Here is a 19,289-nt window from a genome sequence, read left to right as displayed (position 1 = left end):
GAAAGAGAAAAACATGAAAATATTTACTACTAGAGAGAAGGGAAAATGCAGAAATGATAAGCTCCTTATCTATTACTCCTACTGTACTTATCCAAGTGCTATGTTTAGTGTATGGTAGGTATTCAGTACATACTCTTAACTGAGAGGTGTGATGAGGATGTGTGTCTGAGTCAAGGGGCATAGGTTTGGGGCTCCAGAACGATGGAGTCAGTGAGAAGCAGCATGGCCTAGTGGATACAGCAAGAATCTGGAAGTCAGAAGGGCCTGGGTCCTAACTCCAACTCCATCACTTGTCTGCTGTGAGACCTTGGGCAAGTCACTTAATATCTCTGTGCCTCAGTTACCTAATCAATAAAATGAGGGTTTAGACTGTAAGTCCTGTGTGGGACATGGACTTTGTCCTCTCTGATTAACAATAACAATCATGATGGCATTTGTTAAGCACTAGCTATGTTACAAGCACTGTTCTAAGCACTGGCGAAGATATAAGATAATCAGGTTGTACCACATTGGGCTCACAGTGTTAATGCCCATTTTACAGATTTGTTAACTGAGGCACAGAGAGGTTAAGTGATTTGCCCAAAGTCAAACAGCTGACAAGCGGTGAAGACAGGATTAGAACCCATGAGCTCTGACTGCCAGGCCCGTGCTCTTTCAATTAACCCATGCTGCTTCTCTGATTAGCTTGCTCAGCACTTAGAACAGTGCTCGGGAACATAGTAAGTGCTTAACAAATACCATCATTATTATTCTACCTCAGCACTTAGCATAGTGCCTGGGCTAGTAAGTCCTTAACAAACACCATTAAATAAACCAGAAAAATTGTAGAGTCTGTGTCACCTACCTATGTAAATTGTTACTTCTTTCTGTCATAAAATTACTGAAGATGACTCAAAGTGAAATTACAGCAAGGGTGGGGAGTGAAGGGAGGTGGGGACAGGATGACCAGAGGGAGAGGCAGCCTTCCATACGCAGGTCTGGCCCACTTAGGGACAATGTCTGGGCAGCGGCTAGTCTGGAGACCAGACCACATGCATATCTCTGGCCCTGGGACAGACCTTCAGGTGCCTGATTGCTGCTGCTATTGCTGCTACTGCTGCTACTGGAGCCACTGGGGTTAATGGGATTCCTGCTGCTAACAAACACAAGGTGGGCCGTGGTGGCAGGAGTCAGGGCAGCCCAGGAGCCCAGAAAATTGTGGAAAGGCCCTGGTGATGGCAATCCCGATGTTGCCACCCAGTTATCTGACCCCAGGAGCTTTGGCCCAGCTGTGGGAGATGGGCTGAGGAATCAAAGTTCAAACCCTCCCTCTGCCCCATCTGCTTATGCAGTGGAAGTTCATCGTGGACAGGGAATGTACTCTCCCAAGGGCATAGCACAGGGCTTGCAGTAAGCTATCAATGAATACAATTGATTGCTTGATTGAAGGTGATCTGGTCCCGAAAGGTGGGTTAAAAAGATGGGCAGGGAAGCTGTTGGTACTAGGGTCACTTTCTCCTCTGCACACAAGCCAAGAGCCCCATTGGTCCCCTCACCTAGCTTTACTCTGCTCCCGCCCAAAAATTGCCGGGCAAGAAACTGCAGAAATGGAAAGTGTTTGTGCCATCTCGGGATATAGATGATACAACAGGACAAACATCATTATGTTTGTCATCACTCATAAGGACAATTTACATGGTTTTGAGAAACGATGGAAATATCCACAAACTACTTTAAGGGCTTCAGCAATTCAGGAGATAGATGGGGTGAGGGGGACGATTTGTGGTGGCAGGGACAGCAACACACCGGATGGTGGGAGAGGAGGCCAGAGAGAGTCAGGGGAAGAAAGGCAGAGAATCAGTGAAAGACTGAACCAATAGGATTTCTCATTCTTCCAGCTTCCCCAATCTAACCCCACCTCCCAGCTTCTAGGTTTCTCCCTGGCTCTTCCACCCTACCTCGTGCTGTTTACTCTGGACACAGTAGCAATCAGTTAATACAATTAATTGATTGACCGATTGATTGACCTCAGTGGGTTGGCAGGATGGTCATTCATAAAGCAGTAATTCCTACCTCAGGCCCTCAGCGTGGCTCAGTGGAAAGAGCACGGCCTTGGGAGTCAGAGGTCATGGATTCTAATCCCGGCTCCACTGCTTGTCAGTCATGTGACTTTGGGCAAGTCACTTAATTTCTCTGTGCCTTAGTTACTTCATCTGTAAAATGGGGATCAAGACTGTGAGCCCCATGTGGGACAACCTGATCACCTTCTATCCTCCCCAGCGCTTAGAACAGTTTACACATAGTAAACACTTAACAAATGAAATCATTATTATTATCAATTATATTTCTTGAGCACTTACTGAGTGCCGAACACTGCTCTAAGTGCTTGGGAGTGTACAATATAACAGAGTTGGTAGCCACATACCTTGCCCACAACAAGCTTGTTTTCCCCCACCGGCGATACAAACTCTGCCATTTCACAAGAAAACATTGAATTCGGTTTCATATAGTCTTTACATTGGTCCTCACAGTCAACATTAAGTCCCAGTTTTTGTTACTGTCACTAAAATGCCTACAGAGTAAAGTCCTCTAAGATCCTACCAACATAATCTACCAATTACATCCAAACTCATCTCTAAACTGTCGTTGTGGGCAGGGAACATGTCTACCAACTCTGTTGTACTGTACTCTCCCAAGCACTTAGTAATAATGATGATGATGATGACAGTATTTGTTAAGTGATTACTGTGTGTCAAGCACTGTTTTAAGGGTTGGGGTAGATACAATCTAATCAGGTTGAGCACAGGCCCTATCTCGAGCCCCATTTTACAAATGAGGCAACTGAAACACAGAGAAGTGAAGTGACTTGCCCCAGGTCAAACAGCAGTCAAATGGCAGGGTCAGGATTAGAACCCAGGTCTTTCTGACTCCACTAGGCCACTCTGTTACAGTACTCTGCTCACAGTAAGCACTTGGCAAATAGCACTGATGATGCAGAAACCTTACGCTGACCACAGTGTTAATTTTCCTCCCGAGGACAGCCTTCAACTCCACAATTCCCTCATGGAGCTATTCACCTCAGCGTCATTCCTCAGGGTATAGATGAGAGGATTCAGCATCGATGGTATAACGGTGTTAAATAACGGTGATAACCATCTTATCTACCGCTAGGGTGTGAGACAGACGAATGTACATGAAGAGACAGGGGCCAAAGAATAGGAAGTCGGCGGCAAGTGAGCCCCACAGGTCGAGAGCACTTTCTGCCTCTGGAAGTTTCTGGAAGAGACTTTCAGTCTCTTTTGCAGGCTCCTCCTCCCCCTCCCATCCTCTTACTGTGGGGGTTCCCCAAGGGTCAGTGCTTGGTCCCCTTCTGTTCTCAATCTACACTCACTCCCTTGGTGACCTCATTCGCTCCCACGGCTTCAACTATCATCTCTACGCTGATGACACCCAGATCTACATCTCTGCCCCTGCTCTCTCCCCCTCCTTCCAGGCTCGCATCTCCTCCTGCCTTCAGGACATCTCCATCTGGATGTCCGCCCGCCACCTAAAGCTCAACATGTCGAAGACTGAGCTCCTTGTCTTCCCTCCCAAACCTTGTCCTCTCCCTGACTTTCCCATCTCTGTTGACGGCACTACCACCCTTCCCATCTCACAAGCCCGCAACCTTGGTGTCATCCTCGACTCCGCTCTCTCATTCACCCCTCACATCCAAGCCGTCACCAAAACCTGCCGGTCTCAGCTCCGCAACATTGCCAAGATCCGCCCTTTCCTCTCCATCCAAACTGCTACCCTGCTCATTCAAGCTCTCATCCTATCCCGTCCGGACTACTGCAGCAGCCTTCTCTCTGATCTCCCATCCTCGTGTCTCTCTCCACTTCAATCCATACTTCATGCTGCTGCCCGGATTATCTTTGTCCAGAAACGCTCTGGGCATATTACTCCCCTCCTCAAAAATCTCCAGTGGCTACCAATCAATCTGCGCATCAGGCAGAAACTCCTCACCCTGGGCTTCAAGGCTCTCCATCACCTCGCCCCCTCCTACCTCACCTCCCTTCTCTCCTTCTACTGCCCAGCCCGCAACCTCCGCTCCTCCACCGCTAATCTCCTCACTGTACCTCGTTCTCGCCTCTCCCGCCGTCGACCCCCGGCCCACGTCATCCCCCTGGCCTGGAATGCCCTCCCTCTGCCCCTCCGCCAAGCTAGCTCTCTTCCTCCCTTCAAGGCCCTGCTGAGAGCTCACCTCCTCCAGGAGGCCTTCCCAGACTGAGCCCCTTCTTTCCTCTCCCCCTCGTCCCCCTCTCCATCCCCCCATCTTACCTCCTTCCCTTCCCCACAGCACCTGTATATATGTATATATGGTTGTACATATTTATTACTCTATTTATTTATTTATTTATTTATTTATTTATTTTACTTGTACATTTCTATCCTACTTATTTTATTTTGTTGGTATGTTTGGTTCTGTTCTCTGTCTCCCCCTTTTAGACTGTGAGCCCACTGTTGGGTAGGGACTGTCTCTATGTGATGCCAATTTGTACTTCCCAAGTGCTTAGTACAGTGCTCTGCACATAGTAAGCCCTCAATAAATACGATTGATTGATTGATTGATTGCAAAATTGCACCGATCATTTATGTGTCTGATTGAAGGAAATCCTGAGAACATATGTAAGGACATGCTGAGGAAATCTGAGCTGTGCTACAGTTTTAATTATCAGATTTTTAATGGGCATCTCTTAGAAGAAATAATTAGCATGAATTATAGGCCTGGAACAGTGTGCCTCGGGATCTAAAAAATTTAGCCATTGTAAATGCTCCAAGATGGTTTGGGAGTTTCAGTGGGTTTTACATCTACCTGGTACCAAAGTCCGGATGCATTGGAGCCTGGAGACTTTATTAAAATATAATATACCAGGCAGACACATGACTAAGAGAAGAGGAAATATCCATGTTATTTTCTATTGTTGTGATCATATTTTTATTGGTATATTTTCTTTTGTATATTGTATTTGAAGAGCTTCATTTTAGTTGGTTTGCAGGTTCGGTGGGCTTGCATCTTATATGCAGACCTGGAAAGGGCAGGTAAACCATCGACTTATTTTCATGCATCTAAATTAAGACCCAAACTGTCCAACTACTTCTTTTCGGTAAAATGGACGTTCCTATGCCTTTGTCGCTTATTTTAGTTATGGTGGAATTTCTTTGGTCTTAACTTATTCATTTCCAGTGTTTTACATGCTTTGAAGTATCCAGGTACACCAAAGCCCCAGACATTCCTCAGTGTTTATATTTCCTTTTGGGTCAGTGTTATATCCCAATAAAATCATTTAGGGACAAGGGAGTTTGTAACTCAGCTTTACCGACAGAATAAGCCACGATATTCAGTATTTCAGTAAGGAAACATTTATTAGTGAACAGAAAACATTTATAGTAAAGGATCCTGCTTCTATTAAGCTCTCAATCTGGGGACAGTGAGATCTCTGACCCTATTTAGCCCGCAGCCCAGGGAATTTGAAAATTTCCTACCATGGATGATCAGCCCCAAAGTCATTCATTCATTCATTCATTCATTCATTCATTCATTCATTCAATCAATCATATTTATTGAGCACTTACTGTGTGCAGAGCACTGAACTATGCGCTTGGGAAGTAAAAGTTGGCAACATGTAGAGACGGTCCCTACCCAACTGCGGGCTCACAGTCTAGGAGGGGTAGACAGAGAACAAAACAAAACATATTAACAAAATAAAAGAAAAAGAATAAATATGTACAAATGAAATAAATAAATAAGTAAAGTAATGAATACGTACAAACATATATACAGCTATACAGGGGCTGTGGGGAGGGAAAGGAGGTAAGGCGGGGGGGATGGGGAGGGGGAGGAGGGGAAGAGGAAGGAGGTGGCTCAGTCTGGGAAAGCCTCCTGGAGGAGGTGAGCTCTCAGTAGGGCTTTGAAGGGAGGAAGAGAGCTAGCTTGGTGGATGTGCAGAGGGAGGGCATTCCAGGCAAGGGGGATGATGTGGGCTGGGGGTCGACGACGGGGCAGGCGAGAACGAGGCATGGTGAGGAGATTAGCGGCAGAGAAGAGGAGGGTGCGGGCTGAGCTGTAGAAGAAGAGAAGGGAGGTGAGGTACGAGGGGGCGAGGTGATGGAGTGCCTTGAAGCCGAGAGTGAGGAGTTTTTGCCTGATGCGTAGGTTGATTGGTAGCCACTGGAGATTTTTGAGGAGGGGAGTAAAATGCAAAGAGAGTTTCTGCACAGAGATGATCCGCGCAGCAGCGTTAAGTATAGATTGAAGTGGGGAGAGACAGGAGGATGGGATTACTGCATCAGCCTCCTCTCCGATCTCCCATCCTCCTGTCTCTCCCCACATCAATCCATACTTCATGGCGCTGCCCGGATCGTCTTTGTGCAAAAATGCTCCACGCATGTTACTCCCTTCCTCAAAAATCTCCAGTGGCAACCAATCAACCTACGCATCAGGCAAAAACTCCTCACCCTCAGCTTCAAGGCTCTCCATCACCTCGTACCCTCCTACCTCACCTCCCTTCTCTCCTTCTACAGCCCAGCCCCTACCCTCCACTCCTCTGCCGCTAATCTCCTCCCTGTGCCTCGTTCTTGCCTGTCCCACCGTCGGCCCCCGGCCCACGTCCTCCGCCTGGTCTGGAATGCCCTCCCTCTGCACACCCGCCAAACTAGCTCTCTTCCTCCCTTCAAAACGTTACTGAGAGCTCACCTCCTCCAGGAGGTTTTCCCAGACTGATCCCTCTCCTCCCCCTCCCCATCCCCCCCACCTTACCTCCTTCCCCTCCCCACAGCACCTGTATATATGTATATATGTATATATGTTTGTACATATTTATTACTCTATTTATTTATTTATTTATTTTACTTGTACATATTTATTCTATTTATTTTATTTGGTTTATTTTTTTTGTTTTGTTGTCTGTCTCCCCCTTCTTGACTGTGAGCCTGCTGTTTAGGTAGGGACCATCTCTATATGTTGCCAACTTGTGCTTCCCAAGCGCATAGTACAGTGCTCTGCACAAAGTAAGCACTCAATAAATACGATTGAATGAATGAATGAATGAGATCAGACAGGAGGCTGATTCATTCATTCATTCAATCGTATTTATTGAGCGCTTACTGCGTGAAGAGCACTGTACTAAGTGCTCTGTACACTGCACTGTACAATACTACAGTGCTACAGAGCACTGTACACTACACTACATTACTGATGCAGTAATCCAGTCGGGATAGGATGAGAGATTGAAACAGCAAGATAGCAGTTTGGATGGAGAGGAAAGGGCGGATCTTGGTGATGTTGCGGAGGTGAGACCGGCAGGTTTTGGTGAGGGATTGGATGTGAGGGGTGAATGAGAGAGCAGAGTCGAGGATGACAGCAAGGTTGCGGGCTTGTGAGACGAGAAGGATTGTACTGTCATCGACAGTGATGGGAAAGTCAGGGAGAGGGCAGGATTTTTGAGGGAAGATAAGGAGTTCAGTATTGGACATACTGGGTTTTAGTTGGCGGGCTGATATCCAGATGGAGATGTCTTGAAGGCAGGAGGAGAGACGAGCCTGAAGTGAGGGAGAGCGAGCAGGGGCAGAGATGTAGATTTGGGTGTCATCAGCATAGAGATGATAGTTGAAGCCGTGGGAGCGAATGAGTTCACCAAAGGAGTGAGTGTAGATAGAGAACAGAAGGGGACCAAGAACTGACCCTTGAGGAACCACTACAGTATGGGGATGGCAGGGGGAGGAGGAGCCCGCAAAAGAGACAGAGAATGAATGGCCAGAGAGATGAGAAGAACCAGGAGAGGATAGAGTCTGTGAAGCCAAGTTTGGATAGCGTGTTGAGGAGAAGGGGGCAGTCCACAGTGTCGAAGGCAGCTGAGAAGTCGAGGAGGATTAGGATAGAGTAGGAGCCGTTGGATTTGGCAAGCAGGAGGTCATTGGTGACCTTTGAGAGGGCAGTGTCGGTGGACTTTAGGGGATGGAAGCCAGATTGTAGGGGGTTGAGGAGAGAGTTGGCGTTGAGGAATTCGAGGCAGCGGGTGTAGATGACTCTTTCAAGGAGTTTGGAAAAGGAAGGTAGGAGGGAGGTAGGGCGATAACTAGAAGGTGAGGTGGGGTCAAGAGATAGTTTTTTTAGGATGGGGGAGACGTGTGCACGTTTGAAGGCAGAGGGGAAGGAACCAGTAGAGAGTGAGCAGTTGAAGATGGAAGTTAAGGAGGGGAGGAGGGACAGGGCGAGAGACTTCATAAGATGAGAGGGAATGGCGTCAGAAGCACAGGTGGCCAGAGTAGCACTTGAGACTAGGGAGGAGATTTTATCTGAGGATACTACATCCATTCTATCTATAGGAAACAGCATGGTCTAATGGATAGAACAAGGACCTGGGAGGCAGAAGGTCATGTGTTCTTTCCACTGAGCTTACCATGTCTGAATTCTCATTTTGGGGGCTTTGTTAATGGTATTTGCTACACGCTTACTATGTTCTGGGTATTGGAGTAGATACAGTGGAGTAGATACATGCTAACCAGTTTGGATCACAGTCCTCGTCCCTCATGGAGCTCACAGTCTTTATCCCCATTTTACCGATGATGTAATTGAGACCATATAAATTAAATAACTTGTCCAAGGTCACACAGCAGACAAGTGGTGGAGCCCAGACTAGAACCCAAGTCCAGACCCTTGTTCTATCCAGTAGGCAACACCGTTTCTCAGTGCAATTCTGGGACTGCAGAATCACCAAGGTCTGACCATTCGTTCATAAGATGGCTCCCTTACCTGCCTTGCCTGTAATTTGAATGGAACCATCTGCTTGCTGATCTCCTTCCAAGAGGGAGCTGATAATGATTCGACCACAACATTCTCTGATGTCCATTTGGTCTCACTGAATCTTTTCTTTCTGCAATCTAAGTGTAATATCTTAATATTCAGCTTTAACATAATACTGGACTAGATGAGGATCTAATTTAAAGAAATGTCTCTTCGCAGTCCAATCCCATAGACTACAGCAAGCTCTGTCTTAACAATGAAATATACAGATTACTGAAGAAGAATGGCAAATGCCCATTTTGAAAGTCTGAAAGGGTCATTTGATTAGGTATGGACTAAGATAAGTCATCATCTTTTAAATGCACAGGGATGGGGAGGGGATTTACATCTACATACGCTTACATAAATGTCTCAAATTGAGATGCCTCTATTCCTTCAGCTGTAAAATGGGGATCAAATATTTGTTCTCTCTCAGAATGTGAGTCCCATGTGGGACAGGGACTAGTGCCTGACCTGATTTTCTTCAATCTACCTCAGTGCTTAGTATAGTACTTGGCACATTATTATGATCATTATTAGTATTATGTGACAGATCCAATTACTAATGGAGAGTCATGTAAATTTCTGTCTCCCTTTCTAGACTGTCACTTCATTATAAGAAGGGAACGAGTCCCCTAATTCTATTGTATTGTAGTCTTCCAATTTCCTAGTACAGTGCTCTGCAAACAGTAAGTGCTCAACAAATTCCACTGATTGATTGACTGATTGGTAACCTAATGGAATGTGTCATGTTTTGGGTAGAGTTAGGTGTCCTATCAAGCATCAGAAGAGATGATACTCTTACACATACACAATTAGCTAGGAAAGAAAATAATGAAAGAAAGGGTCTTGTGAGCAGGCAGAAAAAGAAACAGATAAATTAAACTCCTCTAAATGTTCTCAGGTATAGGCCCTTATAAAAGGCCATGTTGGCAGTATATTGCTCTTATCAACTGTTGGCATAAGGACAAAGGACCAATGTGGCTGCAATCTGACATACAGCCCCAGAACGTTCAACACTCATATCCCCATGTGAGCTGTCTTCAGACATTAGGATTGCATTAAATGCCATTTTCAAGAGTTATTTATAAGGTAATGATGATGTTTATTATGTGCCAAGTGCCAAACACTAGGGAAGATTTAGGATGATTAAAAAGCCACAGTCCCTGTCCAACATAAGGCTTCCAACTGAGAAGCAGTGTGTTCTAGTGGAAATATCAAAGGCCTGGGAGACAGAGGACCTGGGTTCTAATCCAGGCTCTGCCTCTTGTCGGCTGCGTGACCTTAGACAAGTTACATAATTTATCTGCACCTCAGATACTACATCTGTAAAATCGGGATTATGACTGTGAGCCCCATGCTGGACATGGACTGTGGCCAACCTGATAAAACTGTACTCTATGCCAGTAGTTAGTACAGTGTCTGATGCATAGTAAACACATAACAAATACCATAAGAAAAGGCAAGGAGAACAATAACAATTATTCATTCATTCATTCGTTCATTCAAATGTATTTATTGAGCGCTTACTGTGTGCAGAGCACTGTGCCAAGCGCTTGGGAAGTACAAGTTGGCAACATACAGAGATGGTCCCTATCCAACAGTGTGCCCACAGTCTAGAAGGGGGAGAGAGACCATAAAACACAACATGTGGACAGGTGTCAAGTCACCAGAATAAATAGAAGTAAAGCTAGATGCATCTCATTAACAAAATAAATAGAATAGTAAATACGTACAGGTAAAATACATTGAGTAATAAATCTGTACAAACATATGTACAGGTGCAGTGGGGAGGGGAAAGAGGTAGGGCGGGGGAATAGGGAGGAGGGGAAGAAAAGCGCACTCAGGCTGGGAAGGACTCCTGGAGAAGGTGAGCTCTCAGTAGGGCTTTGAAGGGAGGAAGAGAGCTAGCTTGGCGGATGTGGGGAGGTAGAGCATTCCAGGCCAGGGGGAGGATGTGGGCTGGGGGTCGATGGCGGGACAGCTGAGAACGAGGTACAGTGAGGAGGTTAGTGGCAGAGGAGCGGAGGGTGTGGGCTGGTCTGTAGAAGGAAATAAGGGAGGTGAGGTAGGAAGGGGTGAGGTGATGGAGAGCCTTGAAGCCGAGAGTAAAGAGTTTTTGCCTGATGTGTAGGCTGACTGGTAGCCACTGGAGATTTTTGAGGAGGGGAGTAACATGCCCAGTGCATTTCTGCACAAAGATGATCAGGGCAGCAGCGTGAAGTATAGACTGAAGTGGGGAGAGACAGGAGGATGGGAGATCAGAGAGGAGGCTGATGCACTAATCCAGTCGGGATAGGATGAGAGATTGAACCAGCAGGGTAGCAGTTTGGATGGAGAGGAAAGGGCAGATCTTGGCGATGTTGTGGAGGTGAGACCGGCAGGCTTTGGTGAGGGATTGGATGTGAGGGGTGAACGAGAGAGCAGAGTCTAGGATGACATCAAGGTTGCGGGCTTTTGAGATGGGAAGAATGGTAGTGCCATCGACAGTGATGGGAAAGTCATGGAGAGGGCAGGGTTTGGAAGGGAAAATAAGGAGTTCAGTATTGGACATACTGGGGTTTAGATGGCGGGCTGATATCCAGATGGAGATGTCTTGAAGGCAGGAGGAGACACGAGCCTGAAGGGAGGGAGAGAGAGCAGGGGCAGAGATGTAGATTTGGGTGTCATCAGCGTAGAGATGATAGTTGAAGCCGTGGGAGCGAATGAGTTCACCAAAGGAGTGAGTGTAGATAGAGAACAGAAGGGGACCAAGGACTGACCCTTGAGGAACCCCTACAGTATGGGGATGGGAGGGGGAGGAGGAGCCCGCAAAAGAGACAGAGAATGAATGGCCGGAGAAATAAGAGGAGAACCATGAGAGGACAGAGTCTGTGAAGCCAAGTTTGGATAGCGTGTTGAGGAGAAGGGGGCAGTCCACAATGTCGAAGGCAGCTGAGAAGTCGAGGAGGATTATGATAGAGTAGGAGCCTTTGGATTTCGCAAGCAGGAAGTCATTCGTGACCTTTGAGAGGGCAGTTCCGGTGGACTGTAGGGGATGGAAGCCAGATTGTAGGCAGTCGAGGAGAGAGTTGGCGTTGAGGAATTTGTGGCAACGGGTGTAAATGACTCTTTCAAGGAGTTTGGAAAGGATAGGTAGGAGGGACATAGGGCGATAACTAGAAGGTGATGTGGGGTCAAGAGAGAGTTTTTTTAGGATGGGGGAGATGTGGGCATGTTTGAAGACTGAGAGGAAGGAACAAGTAGAGAGTGAGCAGTTGAAGATGGAAGTTAAAATCATTAACAAAAGAAATGGAATAGTAAATATGTACGAGTAAAATAAATAGAGTAATAAATCTGTACAATATATGCAAGTGCTGTGGGGAGGGGAAGGAGGTAGAGTGGGGGGATGGGGAGGAGGAGAGGAAGAAGGGGGCTCAGTCTGGGGTTTTTGTTCTGTTCTTCGTGACATTCCAACAACCAAATTTTTAGCTGGTCAGATTCTATGTCTGGAATGTTCAAAGATTACAGATTTCTAAAGGTTTGATTTAGTGTTCATTTATTCAATTGTATTTATTGAGCGCTAACTGTGCAGAGAACTGTACAAAGTGCTTGGGAAGTACAAGTCAGCAACTAGACCACTAACAGTCAAGCCATGAGTAATGTAGGTAGTCACTCAACAAGGTTCCCTGGGAAACCTACAAAGCTGGTCAACCCTAGTTCGCTGGCAGTCTCTAACACTGTTTTGTCTTATGTTGCCACAGAGCCAATTCTTTTCAGATTGCAGAATGTCATGCTGGAGTATCAGCAGAATTCAGAAAACCTCATCATCAACACAAGCAGTCCAGACTAGTGGATAGAGCAGGGACCAGAAGGACCTGGGTTCTAATCCTGGCTTCACTACTTCTCTGCTGCGTGACCTTGCACAAGTCACTTCTCTGAGCCTCAGTTACCTCATCTGAAAAATGGGGATTAAGGCTGTGAGGCCCATGCGGGATATGGACTGCGTCCAACCTGATCAGCTTCTGTATACCCCAGCACTTAGAACAGTGTCAGACGGGGAGGGTGACATGCTCAGTTGTAACACCAATGGGCCAAGTCTACAAAACACAAATTGTTATATAATCAGCCTGATCATTTGGATAGAATCACCTAGATATTCTAATACAAGAGCGGTGAAGATATTTTTAATCAATTTGCCTTACATCACTCTGAGCTAGCCAAATTATGCTGGATATCAACCTGCCCAGGCCTTGGGTTTTTCACATTCCATTTCCTTTTTTTTATTCCTCTTGTAAATCGCTTACTTTGTGTCAAGCACTGTATGAAGCACAGGGCTGGGTAGAAGATAATCAGGTTGGATACAGTCCCTGCTGTCTAACGTTGGGTTCACATTCTAAGGAGGAGAGTGTAGGATTGACTCCCCATTTAACAGATGAGGAAACAGAAATACAGAGAAGTTAACTTACTTGCCCAACAACACACGGCAGACAAGCAGCAGAGCCAGAATTAAAACCCAGGTCCTCTGACTTTCAGTCCAGTCCTCTTTTCACTAGGCCATAATGCTTCCGATTTAATTCTTATAATTCACAAAGAAGGGAATGGGGATTGTCGTATTCATTAGCCAGAGGAGGACTAGACAGTTTAAAGGTATTGCCAGAATACAAAAGGTAGGTTAGTAGCAGGGGTTGGAATTAGAACATAGGTCTCCTCACTCTCAGGCCTATTTTCTTTCCATTAGAGCCTACTTCATTTTTATTCTGCATTATCCCGAGAAGAATCAACTGGCCTTTAAACATTTTGATTGGCATTCATAGAATTATTAGCAATGTTGAAAATGACAGCAGGCAGTGTTTATGTGACTGTATCTTCAATGCAGCTGGCTTAGCAACCTCCATAGGTGAAACTGTCACTGCACCTCCAACACCCCCCTTCAGTATCCACTGGCCAAAAAAGTCACAAAAAGAGATTAGAGACCTGCAGATGACCTATCTTCTCAATGTTGTTAGTAAGGTACCTATTGCTGCATTTTATTTCATCATAGCAGATGTTCAGTTCTTGGTCCCCTTCTGTTCTCGATCTACACTCACTCCCTTGGTGACCTCATTCGCTCCCACGGCTTCAACTATCATCTCTACGCTGATGACACCCAAATCTAAATCTCTGCCCCTGCTCTCTCCCCCTCCCTCCAGACTCGCATCTCCTCCTGCCTTCAGGACATCTCCATCTGAATGTCTGCCCGCCACCTAAAACTCAACATGTCCAAGACTGAACTCCATGTCTTACCTCCCAAACCCTGCCCTCTCCCTGACTTTTCCATCACTGTTGAAGGCACTACCAACCTTCCCGTCTCACAAGCCCGCAACCTTGGTGTCATCCTCGACTCCGCTCTCTCATTCACCCCTCACATCCAAGCCATCACCAAAACCCGTCGGTCTCAGCTCTGCAACATTGCCAAGATCCGCCCTTTCCTCTCCATCCAAACTGCTACCCTGCTCGTTCAAGCTCTTATCCTTTCCTGTCTGGACTACTGCATCATCCTTCTTTCTGATCGCCCATCCTCGTGTCTCTTTCCCACTTCAATCCATACTTCATGCTGCTGCCCGGATTGTCTTTGTCCAGAAACGCTCTGGGCATGTTACTCCTCTCCTCACAAATCTCCAGTGGCTACCAATCAATCTGCTCATTAGGCAGAAACTCCTCACCCTGGGCTTCAAGGCTGTCCATCACCTCGCCCCCTCCTACCTCACCTCCCTTTTCTTCTTCTACAGCCCAGCCCTCACCCGCTGCTACTCTGCCACTAATCTCTGCACCGTGCCTCGTTCTCGCCTGTCCCACCATCGACCCCCGGCCCACGTCATCCCCCTGGCCTGGAATGCCCTTCCTCAGCCCATCTGCCAAACTAGCTCTCTTCCTCCCTTCAAGGCCCTACTGAGAGCTCACCTCCTCCAGGAGGCCTTCCCAGACTGAGCCCCCTCTTTCCTCTCCCCCGTCTTACCTCCTTCCCTTCCCCACAGCACCTGTATATATGTATATATGTTTCTACATATTTATTACTCTATTTATTTATTTATTTATTTATTTATTTTAATTGTACATATCTATTCTATTTATTTTATTTTGTTAATATGTTTGGTTTTGTTCTCTGTCTCCCCCTTCTAGACTGTGAGCCCACTGTTGGGTAGGGACTGTCTCTATATGTTGCCAACTTGTACTTCCCAAGCGCTTAGTACATTGCTCTGCACACAGTAAGTGCGCAATAACTACGATTGATTGATTGATTGATGTGCTTTTAGGCATTCCGTTCTGGGAACTGCATTACAGATTTATCCCCAGGCCTTTCTTTATTCCGAAGATTAGGCATAAATTTGAATAGAGATTCATGGATGGGGAAATTGTGTCTGATATTGAAACAATTGCTCTCTCGGTATTTCAAAAACAATCTGAACTGCAAGTCATCCTCCCTAGAATGCTTCTATTTCTCCATCTATTTAAAATTTGGGAGAGTCATGGAGGGATCATCCTAACCAGAACTGATTCACGTCTTCACAAATTCATGAACATTTTCCTCAGTAGTGGTAGGACATGAAGAGGAGGAGGAAGAGAAGCAGGAGAGAAAAATCAGGATGAAGAGGAGGAGGAAAGGAGGAAAAGCAGGATGAGTAGGAGGAGAAGAAGAAGGAGAAGAAGGAGGAGGTGGATGAGGAGAAGGAGAAGGAGGAAAAGGAGCAGGAGGAGGAGGAGGACTGGTAGTAATAATAAATCTTGTATTTGTTAATCACTCACTTTGTGTCAAGCAGTGTTCTAAGTGCTGGGGTAGATACAAGGTAATAAGGTAGTCCCATTTTAGGCTCACAGCCTTAATTCCCATTTTACAGATGAGGTAACTAAGGCACAGAGAAGTTAAGTGACTTGCCCAAAGCCACTCAGCTGACAACTCGCGGAACTGGGATTAGAACACACGACCTCTGACTCCCAAGCCCGTGCTCTTCCCACTAAGCCACACTTCTTCTATACTAGCATTTATTGAGGGCCCACATGGTGAGGTGCACTGTATGAGTCTCTTGGGAAATACAGAATAAACAAGTGACACCTTTTCTGGTTACAATGTGCCTACGCTCAGCGACTTGGCATTCATCGATATCCTTTATTCCTCTACCATTGTTCAGACCCTAATCAATTTCTTATTCAAATAGAAAACCATTCTCTACACTGAGTTTTTTGGCCATACGTACTTAACTCTTGGCTTAGTTTGTGCTGTGAGTGCTTCCTCCTGGACTTGATCTGTTCTGCTATTGTGTAGCCATCTATTGTTGTCTTATGCTGTCAAGTCATGTCCGACTCATAATGACGCCATGGACACATCCATCACAGAATGCCCCACCTCTATCTGCAACCATTCTGGTAGTGTATCCATAGAGTTTTCTTGGTGAAAATATGGAAATGGTTTGCCACTGCCTCTTTCCACGCAGTAAACCTGAGTCTCCACTCTCAACTCTCTCCCATGCCGCTCCTGCCCAGCACAGGTGAGTTTTGACTTGTAGCAGATTGCCATCCACTCACTAGCCACTGCCCAAGCAAGGAATGGAATCGAAATGCCTCCGCTTGACTCTCCCTCCCATAGTCGAGACTGGTGGAGTCCTGGAAACTCTCCAGGTGTGACCCTGAGAGGCGAGCCATCTGTAGTCCACTGCTTTTTCCAGGCTTTGTGTCCCAAATGGTCTGCAAATAACTGAAACCCATCTCACTGAATCGGATTTGCCAACTCCTTAATCTCAGTAGACTAATGTTCTCTCACTTTGCTACTTATCATTTTTGATATGAAATCATCACACTCTTGACACAACCCTACTTCAGAGTCTACAAAGAGCCTAAAATCCTCCCAGACTAAGCCCCTCTTTTCTTCTGCTCCTCCTCCCCTCCACATCACCCTGACTCACACCCTCTGCTCTACCCACCCTCCCGGCCCCAGAGAACTTGTGTAAATAGGTACATATATATTATTCTATTCATTGTATTAATGATACATATATATCTATAATTCTATTTATTTATATTGATGCTATTGATGCCTGTTTACTTGTTTTGATGTCAGTCTTCCACCTTCTAGACTGTGAGCCCGTTGTTGGGAAAGCATTGTCACTGTTGCCAAATTTACTTTCCAAGCACTTTGCACAGTACTCTGCACGCAGTAAGCACTCAATAAATACAATTGAATGAATGAATGAATACAAAGGAAAAATAGGGCTTAACTGGCGCTTCACCATCTCTTATAGCTCAACTCTCTCTGCCTTCCCAACAATCTCTTCCACTGATGCCCAACATAAAGCCTTTTCACTTTCACCTCTCACTCATGGGGGTGACACTAATGTAAAGGACCCTGTTTCTTCATTTACCTACAACAAGATGCTATTGCTTCCCCACCAGAATAATTGAGGTGCTTCTGTGTTTTATATTGAAGTAATTCCCATCCTGAATCCTTTGCTCTACAGCCTGAAGAAGAAAGACAATAAAAATCCTCTTCTGAGAGCCATGAAGAGAAAACTATTTTCCAAAAGGACACTTGTCTCAGAATGCTAAACAAATATTGAATTGAACCACCCTCCTGTGATTATTAAATTCCTCCACTTGAAAAATCTCTCCTGCTTTGGAGAGCTCTCTACTTATCTATCTATTGTTTGTTTTAAATGTGGTGGACTATTTGGCCACTTATGATTCCACTACAGTGTAGGACCTTGGTGTGTGGGATGTGTTCTTGTCAGTCTCTGTTGGTAATTTGCCTCATTCAGTGCAAATGTAATTGATGAAGTTGCTGTATATACTGTCCGTGTAGTGTCCCCTCTTCGTGGTCATATTGATTCAATCATTCAATTGTATTTATTGAGCACTTACTGTGTGCAGAGCACTGTACTAAATGCTTGGGAGGGCGCAATATAACAATAAACAGACACATTCCCTGCCCACAGTGAGCTTACAGTCTAGAGGAGCTTACAGTCTAACAATATTGTGTTGATAATATCACCTCAGATATCACATTTTTGCCAACAGGCTGGCATCCCTTTCTTTCCAGAGACAATATTCCAATCAATCAATCAGTAGTATTTACTGATCACTTACTTTATGCAGAGCACTATACTAAATGCTTGGGTGACAGTGATATAACAGAGTTAGTAGATATAGATATGTTACCTGCTCACAACGAGCTATTCTAGAGGAAGAGACAGATATTAGCATAAATAAACAAATTACAGATATCCGTATAAGTGCTGTGGGGCTGAGGATGGGTGAATTAAGTTTGCAAATCCAAGGGCAACTCTCCAAATGCTGAACAGGTCTTAATACAGTCCTTGTCCCAATGTAAGTGCTTAACAAATACACAACTATCATTATTGATAGTCAAGTCAAGAACTGAATTAAGCACCGGGGTAGCAATAATAATAATGATGGAATTTGTTAAGCGCTTACTCTGTGCCAAGATGGTAATGATAGTAATAATAACTATTATTATTATTATTATTATTATTATTATTATTATTATTATTATTAAGTACTGTACTAAGTGCTGGGGTTGATACAAGGTATTTAGGTCAAACACAGTCCCAGTTCCTTGTGGAACTTCCATTTTAAGGGAGAATATTTATTGAATCCCAGTTTTACAAATGAGGAAACAGACATAGAGAAGTTAATCAATGATATTTATTAAGTGCTTATTGCGTGTACAGCACTCTACTAAGTGCTTGGAAGAGTACAGTTCAATCTAGTTGTCAGACAAGATCCTCTCCCTCAAGGAGTTTACAATATAAGGTAATAATGATAACAATTGCAGTATGTGTTTGTCTTGTCTTATGCTGTCGACTCATCTCTGACCCATAGCAACGCCACGAACACCTTTCTCCCAGAATGCTCCACCTCTATCTGTAGTCGTTCTGGTAGTGTATCCACAGAGGTTTCTTTCTAAAAATCCGGAAGTGGTTTACCACTGCCTCCATCCGTGCGGTAACCTCGAGTCTCGGCCCTCGACTCTCTCCCATGCCACTGCTGCCCAGTACAGTGAGATAAGACTTGTGGCAGATTTCCTTCCACTCGCTAGCCACTGTCCAAGCTAGGAATGGAATGAATATGCCTCTGCTTGACTCTCCCTCCCATAGTTGAGACTGGTAGAGCATTGGAAACTCCAGGTGCGATCTTGAGAGGCAGTGGTATGTGCTAAGCTCTTATTATGTTCCAGGTACAGTACTAAGCACTGAGGTGGATGCAAGCAAGTCAGGATCTCTGTCCCACGTGGGACTCAGAGTCTCATTTCCCATTTTACAGACGAGGTAATGGAGGCCAGAGAAGTGAACTGACTTGCCCAAGGTCGCACTGCAGACATGTCACACAGCAGACAAGTGGAGAAACTGCGATTAGAACTCTGTCTGATTCTCAGCCTCTTAATGGTCTTTTCACCTGGCCACTCTGAACATCATTTGGTGAAACCTTCCACCTCAGGGAGCAGAATTAAGCTGCC

The 19,289-nt window shown here is 45.4% G+C and overlaps 1 non-coding gene across 1 annotated transcript; it reads right to left on the bottom strand.

The window, feature by feature from the left end:
* Positions 1-18,842: 18,842 nt before the first annotated feature.
* On the bottom strand, positions 18,843-18,978 carry LOC119929401. The gene has a single exon (XR_005451527.1). It is a non-coding gene; the product is annotated as a small nucleolar RNA SNORA7 (small nucleolar RNA).
* Between the last annotated feature and the right edge of the window lie 311 nt (positions 18,979-19,289).

This window comes from Tachyglossus aculeatus, chromosome 5 (assembly GCF_015852505.1).
Source record: "Tachyglossus aculeatus isolate mTacAcu1 chromosome 5, mTacAcu1.pri, whole genome shotgun sequence".
NCBI lineage: Eukaryota > Metazoa > Chordata > Mammalia > Monotremata > Tachyglossidae > Tachyglossus > Tachyglossus aculeatus.
The sequence above is the reverse complement of the archived record's forward strand: the minus strand, read 5'-3'. Positions and strand labels throughout refer to the sequence as shown.